The sequence below is a fragment of the Stenella coeruleoalba genome (genome assembly GCF_951394435.1).
Source record: "Stenella coeruleoalba genome assembly, contig: scaffold_31, whole genome shotgun sequence".
Classification (NCBI taxonomy): domain Eukaryota; kingdom Metazoa; phylum Chordata; class Mammalia; order Artiodactyla; family Delphinidae; genus Stenella; species Stenella coeruleoalba.
Genome location: NW_027645877.1, coordinates 53612 through 65762, shown reverse-complemented (window position 1 = coordinate 65762; position 12151 = coordinate 53612). Strand labels below are relative to the sequence as shown.

At 44.0% G+C, this 12151-nt stretch overlaps 1 long non-coding RNA gene across 5 annotated transcripts in view; it reads left to right on the top strand.

The window, feature by feature from the left end:
- The window catches only part of LOC307181498, a 1015396-nt gene that overhangs the window by 981094 nt on the left and 22151 nt on the right, over positions 1-12151 (top strand). For 3 of the 5 annotated variants that reach the window (XR_013826917.1, XR_013826918.1, XR_013826919.1), the window contains exon 4: positions 7374-7458. The exons of the other annotated variants lie outside the window; for them this stretch is intronic. This is a non-coding gene — a long non-coding RNA (uncharacterized lncRNA). Of the gene's footprint in view, positions 1-7373; positions 7459-12151 lie in introns of those variants that run through there. 5 annotated transcript variants of the gene reach the window in all.

Here is a 12151-nt window from a genome sequence, read left to right as displayed (position 1 = left end):
TTTTGGCCAAGTGCATCATTGTGGACGTTCTGCCTCTTTTCCTATGCTTTCAATGCAATTCCAGTCTACCTCCTGAAATCGGTTTCCTGCAATTCTGCCCCGCTTTCAAGTCCTCTTGGCAGCCTTACTTCAGTCTATTTTTGGACGATAGCTGTCATTTATAACTCTGCAGGTTTGTGAATTACAGTGCCCCTGAGCTCCTTTCTTCAACTTGCTTTCTTGTGACCTGGCCGCAACACCGCAGGATGGCTTCAGGCCCTAATCTGGTTCCGGCACGGCACGCTGAGCCTCTGGTTATTTCCTCTTCCTGGTGGGAAATGAGAGTTAAATTTGCCCGTCCAGACACCTCCAGCTAGTCTCTCATTGGTTCTCGCTATTCCTGTTCATCTTCCGCAGAAATTGCAAACTGGGCCAAACAGGAGGTTAAAGGCGCTGACTCTCCATGTGGGGAGAGTGTTAGTAAAGCGTCTGGAATGTTGCACCCGAGTACCAGGGGAGGAAAACTGAGACATATTTGAACACGTCTCCCGATCACATGGTTGATCATACTCTGGGTTCCACATGCATGTTTTAGCTGAAGGAAGAATACCTAAAACCTGGGTAGTTGAAACCCGTGGAATGGGTACCATGCAATATGACTTCAAAGGGTCTTCATTTGCTCACCGAACCTCTCCAATCCTATCACTGCTGCGTTTATGCCCCTGTACACATGCTTGATTCTCTTTCGGAGACATAGCAATCCCTAGATTTTAAGATACTTACTAGTCAGGTACATTCTTAGGCGTTTAATATGCGGTGTTGAGTCCATTTCTTTGAGCAAGGAGTAGCTCTTGTCTATTCCATATTTGGCTTAAGGAACTTTATCTGTGCTCATTTCAATCTCTGGTTTTATACAGCACCCCAACTCACCTTTACCCTTAAGCAAGCATAGGTTGGTTTTCTAAATTTGAGACCCTGTTCTGTTCTGTAATTCAGTTCCTGTGTAGCCAAGTTTACATTCCGTGTATTACTGATATCTTATGATGTTTCTTTTTCTGTGTGACTTATTTCAGTTAGAATCATCATACCTGAATCCACTCATTGTGCTACTAAGGGCCTGATGACACAGATTTCATTGCTGAGTGATATTGCTTTGTAAGTAAATACCACAACTTTTTTATCCATTTTTCACTTTCTGCGATGTTGAACTTGTACTGTAAACGAGGTTCTTGTAAACAGAGCCGTTCCAAACTTTGGGGTGGCTGTGTCTTTTTGATTTTAAATTCCCTAAGCTATAGGACCATAAGTGGAAGTGCCCTAGGCTCTGTTGCTTTGTTTTTTAGATGTTTCAGGAAACACCATACACTTCTCCCGAGTGGTTGTTGGCAATTTACATCCCGCCCTTCAGCATAACAAGGCTCCCAGTTCTCCATGGCCTGTCCTGCCTTTCTGGATTTTACACTTTTTTCAGATGGCCCTTTTGACCGGGGGGAAGTGAGACTTCATTGTAGTGCAGATTTCCTTTGCAAGTTTGCTTGGTTGGCCAAAAAGGGCGTATGCGTTTTTTCCTGAATATATTCAGGAAAAAACGCATACGCCCTTTTTGGCCAAGTGCATCATTGTGGACGTTCTGCCTCTTTTCCTATGCTTTCAATGCAATTCCAGTCTACCTCCTGAAATCGGTTTCCTGCAATTCTGCCCTGCTTTCAAGTCCTCTTGGCAGCCTTACTTCAGTCTATTTTTGGACGATAGCTGTCATTTATAACTCTGCAGGTTTGTGAATTACAGTGCCCCTGAGCTCCTTTCTTCAACTCGCTTTCTTTTGAGCTGGCCGCAACACCGCAGGATGGCTTCAGGCCCTAATCTGGTTCCGGCCCGGCACGCTCAGCCTTTGGTTATTTCCTCTTCCTGGTGGGAAATGAGAGTTAAATTTGCCCGTCCAGACACCTCCAGCTAGCCTCTCATTGGTTCTCGCTATTCCTGTTCATTTCCGCAGAAATTGCAAACTGGGCCAAACAGGAGGTTAAAGGCGCTGACTCTCCAAGTGGGGAGAGTGTTAGTAAAGCGTCTGGAATGTTGCACCCGAGTACCAGGGGAGGAAAACTGAGACATATTTGAACACGTCTCTCATTCACATGGTTGACCTTACTTGGGTTCCACATGCATGTTTTAGCTGAAGGAAGAATACCTTAAACCTGGAGAGTTGAGACCCGTGTAATGGGTACCATGCAATATGACTTCAAACGGTCTTCATTTGCTCACCGAACCTCTCCAATCCTATCACTGCTGCGTTTATGCCCCTGTACACACGCTTGATTCTCTTTCGGAGACATAGCAATCCATAGGTTTTAAGATACTTACTAGTCAGGTACATTCTTAGGCGTTTAATATGCGGTGTTGAGTCCATTTCGTTGAGCAAGGAGTAGCTCTTGTCTATTCCATATTTGGCTTAAGGAACTTTATCTGTGCTCATTTCAATCTCTGGTTTTATGCAGCACCCCAACTCACCTTTACCCTTAAGCAGGCATAAGTCGGTTTTCTAAATTTGAGACCCTGTTGTGTTCTGTAATTCAGTTCCTGTGTAGCCAAGTTTACATTCCGTGTATTACTGATATCTTATGATGTTTCTTTTTCTGTGTGACTTATTTCAGTTAGAATCATCATACCTGAATCCACTTATTGTGCTGCTAAGGGCCTGATGACATAGATTTCATTGCTGAGTGATATTGCTTTGTAAGTAAATACCACAACTTCTTTATCCATTTTTCACTTTCTGCGATGTTGAACTTGTACTGTAAACGAGGTTCTTGTAAACAGAGGCGTCCCAAACTTTGGGGTGGCTGTGTCTTTTTGATTTTAATTTCCCTAAGCTATAGGACCATAAGAGGCAGTGCCCTAGGCTCTGTTGCTTTGTTTTTTAGATGTTTCAGGAAACACCATACACTTCTCCCGAGTGGTTGTTGGCAATTTACATCCCGCCCTTCAGCATAAGAAGGCTCCCAGTTCTCCATGGCCTGTCCTGCCTTTCTGGATTTTACACTTTTTTCAGATGGCCCTTTTGACCGGGGGGAAGTGAGACTTCATTGTAGTGCAGATTTCCTTTGCAAGCTTGCTTGGTTGGCCAAACAGGGCGTATGCGTTTTTTCCTGAATATATTCAGGAAAAAACGCATACGCCCTTTTTGGCCAAGTGCATCATTGTGGACGTTCTGCCTCTTTTCCTATGCTTTCAATGCAATTTCAGTCTACCTCCTGAAATCGGTTTCCTGCAATTCTGCCCCACTTTCAAGTTCTCTTGGCAGCCTTACTTCAGTCTATTTTTGGACGATAGCTGTCATTTATAACTCTGCAGGTTTGTGAATTACAGTGCCCCTGAGCTCCTTTCTTCAACTCGCTTTCTTGTGACCTGGCCGCAACACCGCAGGATGGCTTCAGGCCCTAATCTGGTTCCGGCCCGGCATGCTGAGCCTTTGGTTAATTCCTCTTCCTGGTGGGAAATGAGAGTTAAATTTGCCCGTCCAGACACCTGCAGCTAGCCTCTCATTGGTTCTCGCTATTCCTGTTCATCTTCCGCAAAAATTGCAAACTGGGCCAATCAGGAGGTTAAAGGGACTGACTCTCCAAGTTGGGAGAGTGTTAGTAAAGCGTCTGGAGTGTTGCACCCGAGTACCAGGGTAGGAAAACTGAGACATATTTGAACACGTCTCCCGTTCACATGGTTGATCATACTCTGGGTTCCACATGCATGTTTTAGCTGAAGGAAGAATACCTTAAACCTGGAGAGTTGAGACCCGTGGAATGGGTACCGTGCAACATGACTTCAAAGGGTCTTCATTTGCTCACCGAACCTCTCCAATCCTATCACTGCTGCATTTATGCCCCTGTACACACGCTTGATTCTCTTTTGGAGACATAGCAATCCATAGGTTTTAAGATACTTACTAGTCAGGTACATTCTTAGGCGTTTAATATGGGGATTTGAGTCCATTTCGTTGAGCAAGGAGTAGCTCTTGTCTATTCCATATTTGGCTTAAGGAACTTTATCTGTGCTCATTTCAATCTCTGGTTTTATGCAGCACCCCAACTCACCTTTCCCCTTAAGCAAGCATAAGTTGGTTTTCTAAATTTGAGACCCTGTTCTGTTTTGGAATGCAGTTCCTGTGTAGCCAAGTTTACATTCCGTGTATTAGTGATATCTTATGATGTTTCTTTTTCTGTGTGACTTATTTCAGTTAGAATCATCATACCTGAATCCACTCATTATGCTGCTACAGGCCTGATGACATAGATTTCATTGCTGAGTGATACTGCATTGTACGTAAGTACCACAAGTTCTTTATCCATTTTTCACTTTCTGTGATATTGAACTTGTACGGTAAACGAGGTTCTTGTAAACGGAGGCGTCCCAAACTTTGGGGTGGCTGTGTCTTTTTGATTTTAATTTCCCTAAGCTATAGGACCATAAGTGGAAATGCCCTAGGCTCTGTTGCTTTGTTTTTTAGATGTTTCAGGAAACACCATACACTTCTCCTGAGTGTCTGTTGGCAATTTACATCCCGCCCATCAGCATAACAAGGCTCCCAGTTCTCCATGGCCTGTCCTGCCTTTCTGGATTTTACACTTTTTTCAGATGGCCCTTTTGACCGGGGGGAAGTGAGACTTCATTGTAGTGCAGATTTCCTTTGCAAGCTTGCTTGGTTGGCCAAAAAGGGCGTATGCCTTTTTTCCTGAATATATTCAGGAAAAAACGCATACACACTTTTTGCCCAAGTGCATCATTGTGGACGTTCTGCCTCTTTTCCTATGCTTTCAATGCAATTCCAGTCTACCTCCTGAAATCGGTTTCCTGCAATTCTGCCCCGCTTTCAAGTCCTCTTGGCAGCCTTACTTCAGTCTATTTTTGGACGATAGTTGTCATTTATAACTCTGCAGGTTTGTGAATTACAGTGCCACTGAGCTCCTTTCTTCAACTCGCTTTCTTTTGAGCTGGCCGCAACACCGCAGGATGGCTTCAGGCCCTAATCTGGTTCCTGCACGGCACGCTGAGCCTTTGGTTATTTCCTCTTCCTGGTGGGAAATGAGAGTTAAATTTGCCCGTCCAGACACCTCCAGCTAGTCTCTCATTGGTTCTCGCTATTCCTGTTCATCTTCCGCAGAAATTGCAAACTGTGCCAAACAGGAGGTTAAAGGCGCTGACTCTCCAAGTGGGGAGAGTGTTAGTAAAGCGTCTGGAATGTTGCACCCGAGTACCAGGGGAGGAAAACTGAGACATATTTGAACACGTCTCTCGTTCACATGGTTGATCATACTTGGGTTCCACGTGCATGTTTTAGCTGAAGGAAGAATACCTTAAACCTGGAGAGTTGAGACCCGTGGAATGGGTATCATGCAATATGACTTCAAAGGGTCTTCATTTGCTCACCGAACCTCTCCAATCCTATCACTGCTGCGTTTATGCCCGTGTACACCCACTTGATTCTCTTTCGGAGACATAGCAATCCATAGGTTTTAAGATACTTACTAGTCAGGTACATTCTTAGGCGTTTAATATGCGGTGTTGAGTCCATTTCGTTGAGCAAGGAGTAGCTCTTGTCTATTCCATATTTGGCTTAAGGAACTTTATCTGTGCTCATTTCAATCTCTGGTTTTATGCAGCACCCCAACTCACCTTTACCCTTAAGCAAGCATAAGTTGGTTTTCTAAATTTGAGACCCTGTTCTGTTCTGTAATTCAGTTCCTGTGTAGCCAAGTTTACATTCCGTGTATTACTGATATCTTATGATGTTTCTTTTTCTGTGTGACTTATTTCAGGTAGAATCATCATACCTGAATCCACTCATTGTGCTGCTAAGGGCCTGATGACATAGATTTCATTGCTGAGTGATATTGCTTTGTAAGTAAATACCACAACTTCTTTATCCATTTTTCACTTTCTGCGATGTTGAACTTGTACTCTAAACGAGGTTCTTGTAATCAGAGGCGTCCCAAACTTTGGGGTGGCTGTGTCTTTTTGATTTTAATTTCCCTAAGCTATAGGACCATAAGTGGCAGTGCCCTAGGCTCTGTTGCTTTGTTTTTTAGATGTTTCAGAAAACACCATACACTTCTCCCAAGTGTCTGTTGGCAATTTACATCCCGCCCATCAGCATAACAAGGCTCCCAGTTCTCCATGGCCTGTCCTGCCTTTCTGGATTTTACACTTTTTTCAGATGGCCCTTTTGACCGGGGGGAAGTGAGACTTCATTGTAGTGCAGATTTCCTTTGCAAGCTTGCTTGGTTGGCCAAAAAGGGCGTATGCGTTTTTTCCTGAATATATTCAGGAAAAAACGCATACGCCCTTTTTGGCCAAGTGCATCATTGTGGACGTTCTGCCTCTTTTCCTATGCTTTCAATGCAATTCCAGTCTACCTCCTGAAATCGGTTTCCTGCAATTCTGCCCCGCTTTCAAGTCCTCTTGGCAGCCTTACTTCAGTCTATTTTTGGACGATAGCTGTCATTTATAACTCTGCAGGTTTGTGAATTACAGTGCCCCTGAGCTCCTTTCTTCAACTCGCTTTCTTGTGAGCTGGCCGCAACACCGCAGGATGGCTTCAGGCCCTAATTTGGTTCCGGCCCGGCATGCTGAGCCTTTGGTTAATTCCTCTTCCTGGTGGGAAATGAGAGTTAAATTTGCCCGTCCAGACACCTGCAGCTAGCCTCTCATTGGTTCTCGCTATTCCTGTTCATCTTCCGCAGAAATTGCAAACTGGGCCAAACAGGAGGTTAAAGGGACTGACTCTCCAAGTCGGGAGAGTGTTAGTAAAGCGTCTGGAGTGTTGCACCCGAGTACCAGGGTAGGAAAACTGAGACATATTTGAACACGTCTCCCGTTCACATGGTTGATCATACTCTGGGTTCCACATGCATGTTTTAGCTGAAGGAAGAATACCTTAAACCTGGAGAGTTGAGACCCGTGGAATGGGTACCGTGCAATATGACTTCAAAGGGTCTTCATTTGCTCACCGAACCTCTCCAATCCTATCACTGCTGCATTTATGCCCCTGTACACACGCTTGATTCTCTTTTGGAGACATAGCAATCCATAGGTTTTAAGATACTTACTAGTCAGGTACATTCTTAGGCGTTTAATATGGGGTTTTGAGTCCATTTCGTTGAGCAAGGAGTAGCCCTTGTCTATTCCATATTTGGCTTAAGGAACTTTATCTGTGCTCATTTCAATCTCTGGTTTTATGCAGCACCCCAACTCACCTTTCCCCTTAAGCAAGCATAAGTTGGTTTTCTAAATTTGAGACCCTGTTCTGTTTTGGAATGCAGTTCCTGTGTAGCCAAGTTTACATTCCGTGTATTAGTGATATCTTATGATGTTTCTTTTTCTGTGTGACTTATTTCAGTTAGAATCATCGTACCTGAATCCACTCATTATGCTGCTACGGGCCTGATGACATAGATTTCATTGCTGAGTGATACTGCATTTTACGTAAGTACCACAAGTTCTTTATCCATTTTTCACTTTCTGTGATATTGAACTTGTACGGTAAACGAGGTTCTTGTAAGCGGAGGCGTCCCAAACTTTGGGGTGGCTGTGTCTTTTTGATTTTAATTTCCCTAAGCTATAGGACCATAAGTGGAAGTGCCCTAGGCTCTGTTGCTTTGTTTTTTAGATGTTTCAGGAAACACCATACACTTCTCCTGAGTGTCTGTTGGCAATTTACATCCCGCCCATCAGCATAACAAGGCTCCCAGTTCTCCATGGCCTGTTGTGCCTTTATGGATTTTACACTTTTTTCAGATGGCCCTTTTGACCGGGGGGAAGTGAGACTTCATTGTAGTGCAGATTTCCTTTGCAAGTTTTCTTGGTTGGCCAAAAAGGGCGTATGCGTTTTTTCCTGAATATATTCAGGAAAAAACGCATACACCCTTTTTGGCCAAGTGCATCATTGTGGACGTTCTGCCTCTTTTCCTATGCTTTCAATGCAATTCCAGTCTACCTTCTGAAATCAGTTTCCCGTAATTCTGCCCCGCTTTCAAGTCCTCTTGGCAGCCTTACTTCAGTCTATTTTTGGACGATAGCTGTCATTTATAACTCTGCAGGTTTGTGAATTACAGTGCCCCTGAGCTCCTTTCTTCAACTCGCATTCTTGTGACCTGGCCGCAACACCGCAGGATGTCTTCAGGCCCTAATCTGGTTCTGGCACGGCACGCTGAGCCTTTGGTTAATTCCTCTTCCTGGTGGGAAATGAGAGTTAAATTTGCCCATCCAGACACCTCCAGCTAGTCTCTCATTGGTTCTCGCTATTCCTGTTCATCTTCCACAGAAATTGCAAACTGGGCCAAACAGGAGGTTAAAGGGACTGACTCTCCAAGTCGGGAGAGTGTTAGTAAAGCATCTGGAATGTTGCACCCGAGTACCAGGGTACGAAAACTGAGACATATTTGAACACGTCTCCCGATCACATGGTTGATCATACTCTGGGTTCCACATGCATGTTTTAGCTGAAGGAAGAATACCTTAAACCTGGAGAGTTGAGACCCGTGGAATGGGTACCATGCAATATGACTTCAAAGGGTCTTCATTTGCTCACCGAACATCTCCAATCCTATCAATGCTGCGTTTATGCCCCTGTACACATGCTTGATTCTCTTTCGGAGACATAGCAATCCATAGGTTTTAAGATAATTACTAGTCAGGTACATTCTTAGGCGTTTAATATGCGGTGTTGAGTGCATTTCTTTGAGCAAGGGGTAGCTCTTGTCTATTCCATATTTGGCTTAAGGAACTTTATCTGTGCTCATTTCAATCTCTGGTTTTATGCAGCACCCCAACTCACCTTTCCCCTTAAGCAAGCATAAGTTGATTTTCTAAATTTGAGACCCTGTTCTGTTCTGTAATTCAGTTCCTGTGTAGCCAAGTATACATTCCGTGTATTACTGATATCTTATGATGTTTCTTTTTCTGTGTGACTTATTTCAGTTAGAATTATCATACCTGAATCCACTCATTGTGCTGCTAAGGGCCTGATGATATAGATTTCATTGCTGAGTGATATTGCTTTGTAAGTAAATACCACAACTTCTTTATCCATTTTTCACTTTCTGCGATGTTGAACTTGTACTGTAAACGAGGTTCTTGTAAACAGAGGCGTCCCAAACTTTGGGGTGACTGTGTCTTTTTGATTTTAATTTCCCTAAGCTATAGGACCATAAGTGGCAGTGCCCTAGGCTCTGTTGCTTTGTTTTTTAGATGTTTCAGGAAACACCATACACTTCTCCCGAGTGGTTGTTGGCAATTTACATCCCGCCCATCAGCATAACAAGGCTCCCAGTTCTCCATGGCCTGTCCTGCCTTTCTGGATTTTACACTTTTTTCAGATGGCCCTTTTGACCGGGGGGAAGTGAGACTTCATTGTAGTGCAGATTTCCTTTGCAAGCTTGCTTGGTTGGCCAAAAAGGGCGTATGCGTTTTTTCCTGAATATATTCAGGAAAAAACGCATACGCCCTTTTTGGCCAAGTGCATCATTGTGGACGTTCTGCCTCTTTTCCTATGCTTTCAATGCAATTCCAGTCTACCTCCTGAAATCGGTTTCCTGCAATTCTGCCCCGCTTTCAAGTCCTCTTGGCAGCCTTACTTCAGTCTATTTTTGGACGATAGCTGTCATTTATAACTCTGCAGGTTTGTGAATTACAGTGCCCCTGAGCTCCTTTCTTCAACTCGCTTTCTTGTGAGCTGGCCGCAACACCGCAGGATGGCTTCAGGTCCTAATCTGGTTCCAGCACGGCACGCTGAGCCTTTGGTTAATTCCTCTTCCTGGTGGGAAATGAGAGTTAAATTTGCCCGTCCAGACACCTCCAGCTAGTCTCTCATTGGTTCTCGCTATTCCTGTTCATCTTCCGCAGAAATTGCAAACTGGGCCAAACAGGAGGTTAAAGGGACTGACTCTCCAAGTCGGGAGAGTGTTAGTAAAGCGTCTGGAATGTTGCACCCGAGTACCAGGGTACGAAAACTGAGACATATTTGAACACGTCTCCCGATCACATGGTTGATCATACTCTGGGTTCCACATGCATGTTTTAGCTGAAGGAAGAATACCTAAAACCTGGGTAGTTGAAACCCGTGGAATGGGTACCATGCAATATGACTTCAAAGGGTCTTCATTTGCTCACCGAACCTCTCCAATCCTATCACTGCTGCGTTTATGCCCCTGTACACATGCTTGATTCTCTTTCGGAGACATAGCAATCCATAGGTTTTACGATACTTACTAGTCAGGTACATTCTTAGGCGTTTAATATGCGGTGTTGAGTCCATTTCGTTGAGCAAGGAGTAGCTCTTGTCTATTCCATATTTGGCTTAAGGAACTTTATCTGTGCTCATTTCAATCTCTGGTTTTATACAGCACCCCAATTCACCTTTACCCTTAAGCAAGCATAAGTTGGTTTTCTAAATTTGAGACCCTGTTCTGTTCTGTAATTCAGTTCCTGTGTAGCCAAGTTTACATTCCGTGTATTACTGATATCTTATGATGTTTCTTTTTCTCTGTGACTTACTTCAGTTAGAATCATCATACCTGAATCCACTCATTGTGCTGCTAAGGGCCTGATGACACAGATTTCATTGCTGAGTGATATTGCTTTGTAAGTAAATACCACAACTTCTTTATCCATTTTTCACTTTCTGCGATGTTGAACTTGTACTGTAAACGAGGTTGTTGTAAACAGAGCCGTTCCAAATTTTGGGGTGGCTGTGTCTTTTTGATTTTAATTTCCCTAAGCTATAGGACCATAAGTGGAAGTGCCCTAGGCTCTGTTGCTTTGTTTTTTAGATGTTTCAGGAAACACCATACACTTCTCCCGAGTGGTTGTTGGCAATTTACATCCCGCCCATCAGCATAACAAGGCTCCCAGTTCTCCATGGCCTGTCCTGCCTTTCTGGAGTTTACACTTTTTTCAGATGGCCCTTTTGACCGGGGGGAAGTGAGACTTCATTGTAGTGCAGATTTCCTTTGCAAGCTTGCTTGGTTGGCCAAAAAGGGCGTATGCGTTTTTTCCTGAATATATTCAGGAAAAAACGCATACGCCCTTTTTGGCCAAGTGCATCATTGTGGACGTTCTGCCTCTTTTCCTATGCTTTCAATGCAATTCCAGTCTACCTCCTGAAATCGGTTTCCTGCAATTCTGCCCCGCTTTCAAGTCCTCTTGGCAGCCTTACTTCAGTCTATTTTTGGACGATAGCTGTCATTTATAACTCTGCAGGTTTGTGAATTACAGTGCCCCTGAGCTCCTTTCTTCAACTCGCTTTCTTGTGAGCTGGCCGCAACACCGCAGGATGGCTTCAGGTCCTAATCTGGTTCCAGCACGGCACGCTGAGCCTTTGGTTAATTCCTCTTCCTGGTGGGAAATGAGAGTTAAATTTGCCCGTCCAGACACCTCCAGCTAGTCTCTCATTGGTTCTCGCTATTCCTGTTCATCTTCCGCAGAAATTGCAAACTGGGCCAAACAGGAGGTTAAAGGGACTGACTCTCCAAGTCGGGAGAGTGTTAGTAAAGCGTCTGGAATGTTGCACCCGAGTACCAGGGTACAAAAACTGAGACATATTTGAACACGTCTCCCGATCACATGTTTGATCATACTCTGGGTTCCACATGCATGTTTTAGCTGAAGGAAGAATACCTAAAACCTGGGTAGTTGAAACCCGTGGAATGGGTACCATGCAATATGACTTCAAAGGGTCTTCATTTGCTCACCGAACCTCTCCAATCCTATCACTGCTGCGTTTATGCCCCTGTACACATGCTTGATTCTCTTTCGGAGACATAGCAATCCATAGGTTTTAAGATACTTACTAGTCAGGTACATTCTTAGGCGTTTAATATGGGGTGTTGAGTCCATTTCGTTGAGCAAGGAGTAGCTCTTGTCTATTCCATATTTGGCTTAAGGAACTTTATCTGTGCTCATTTCAATCTCTGGATTTATGCAGCACCCCAACTCACCTTTCCCCTTAAGCAAGCATAAGTTGGTTTTCTAAATTTGAGACCCTGTTCTGTTTTGGAATGCAGTTCCTGTGTAGCCAAGTTTACATTCCGTGTATTAGTGATATCTTATGATGTTTCTTTTTCTGTGTGACTTATTTCAGTTAGAATCATCGTACCTGAATCCACTCATTATGCTGCTACGG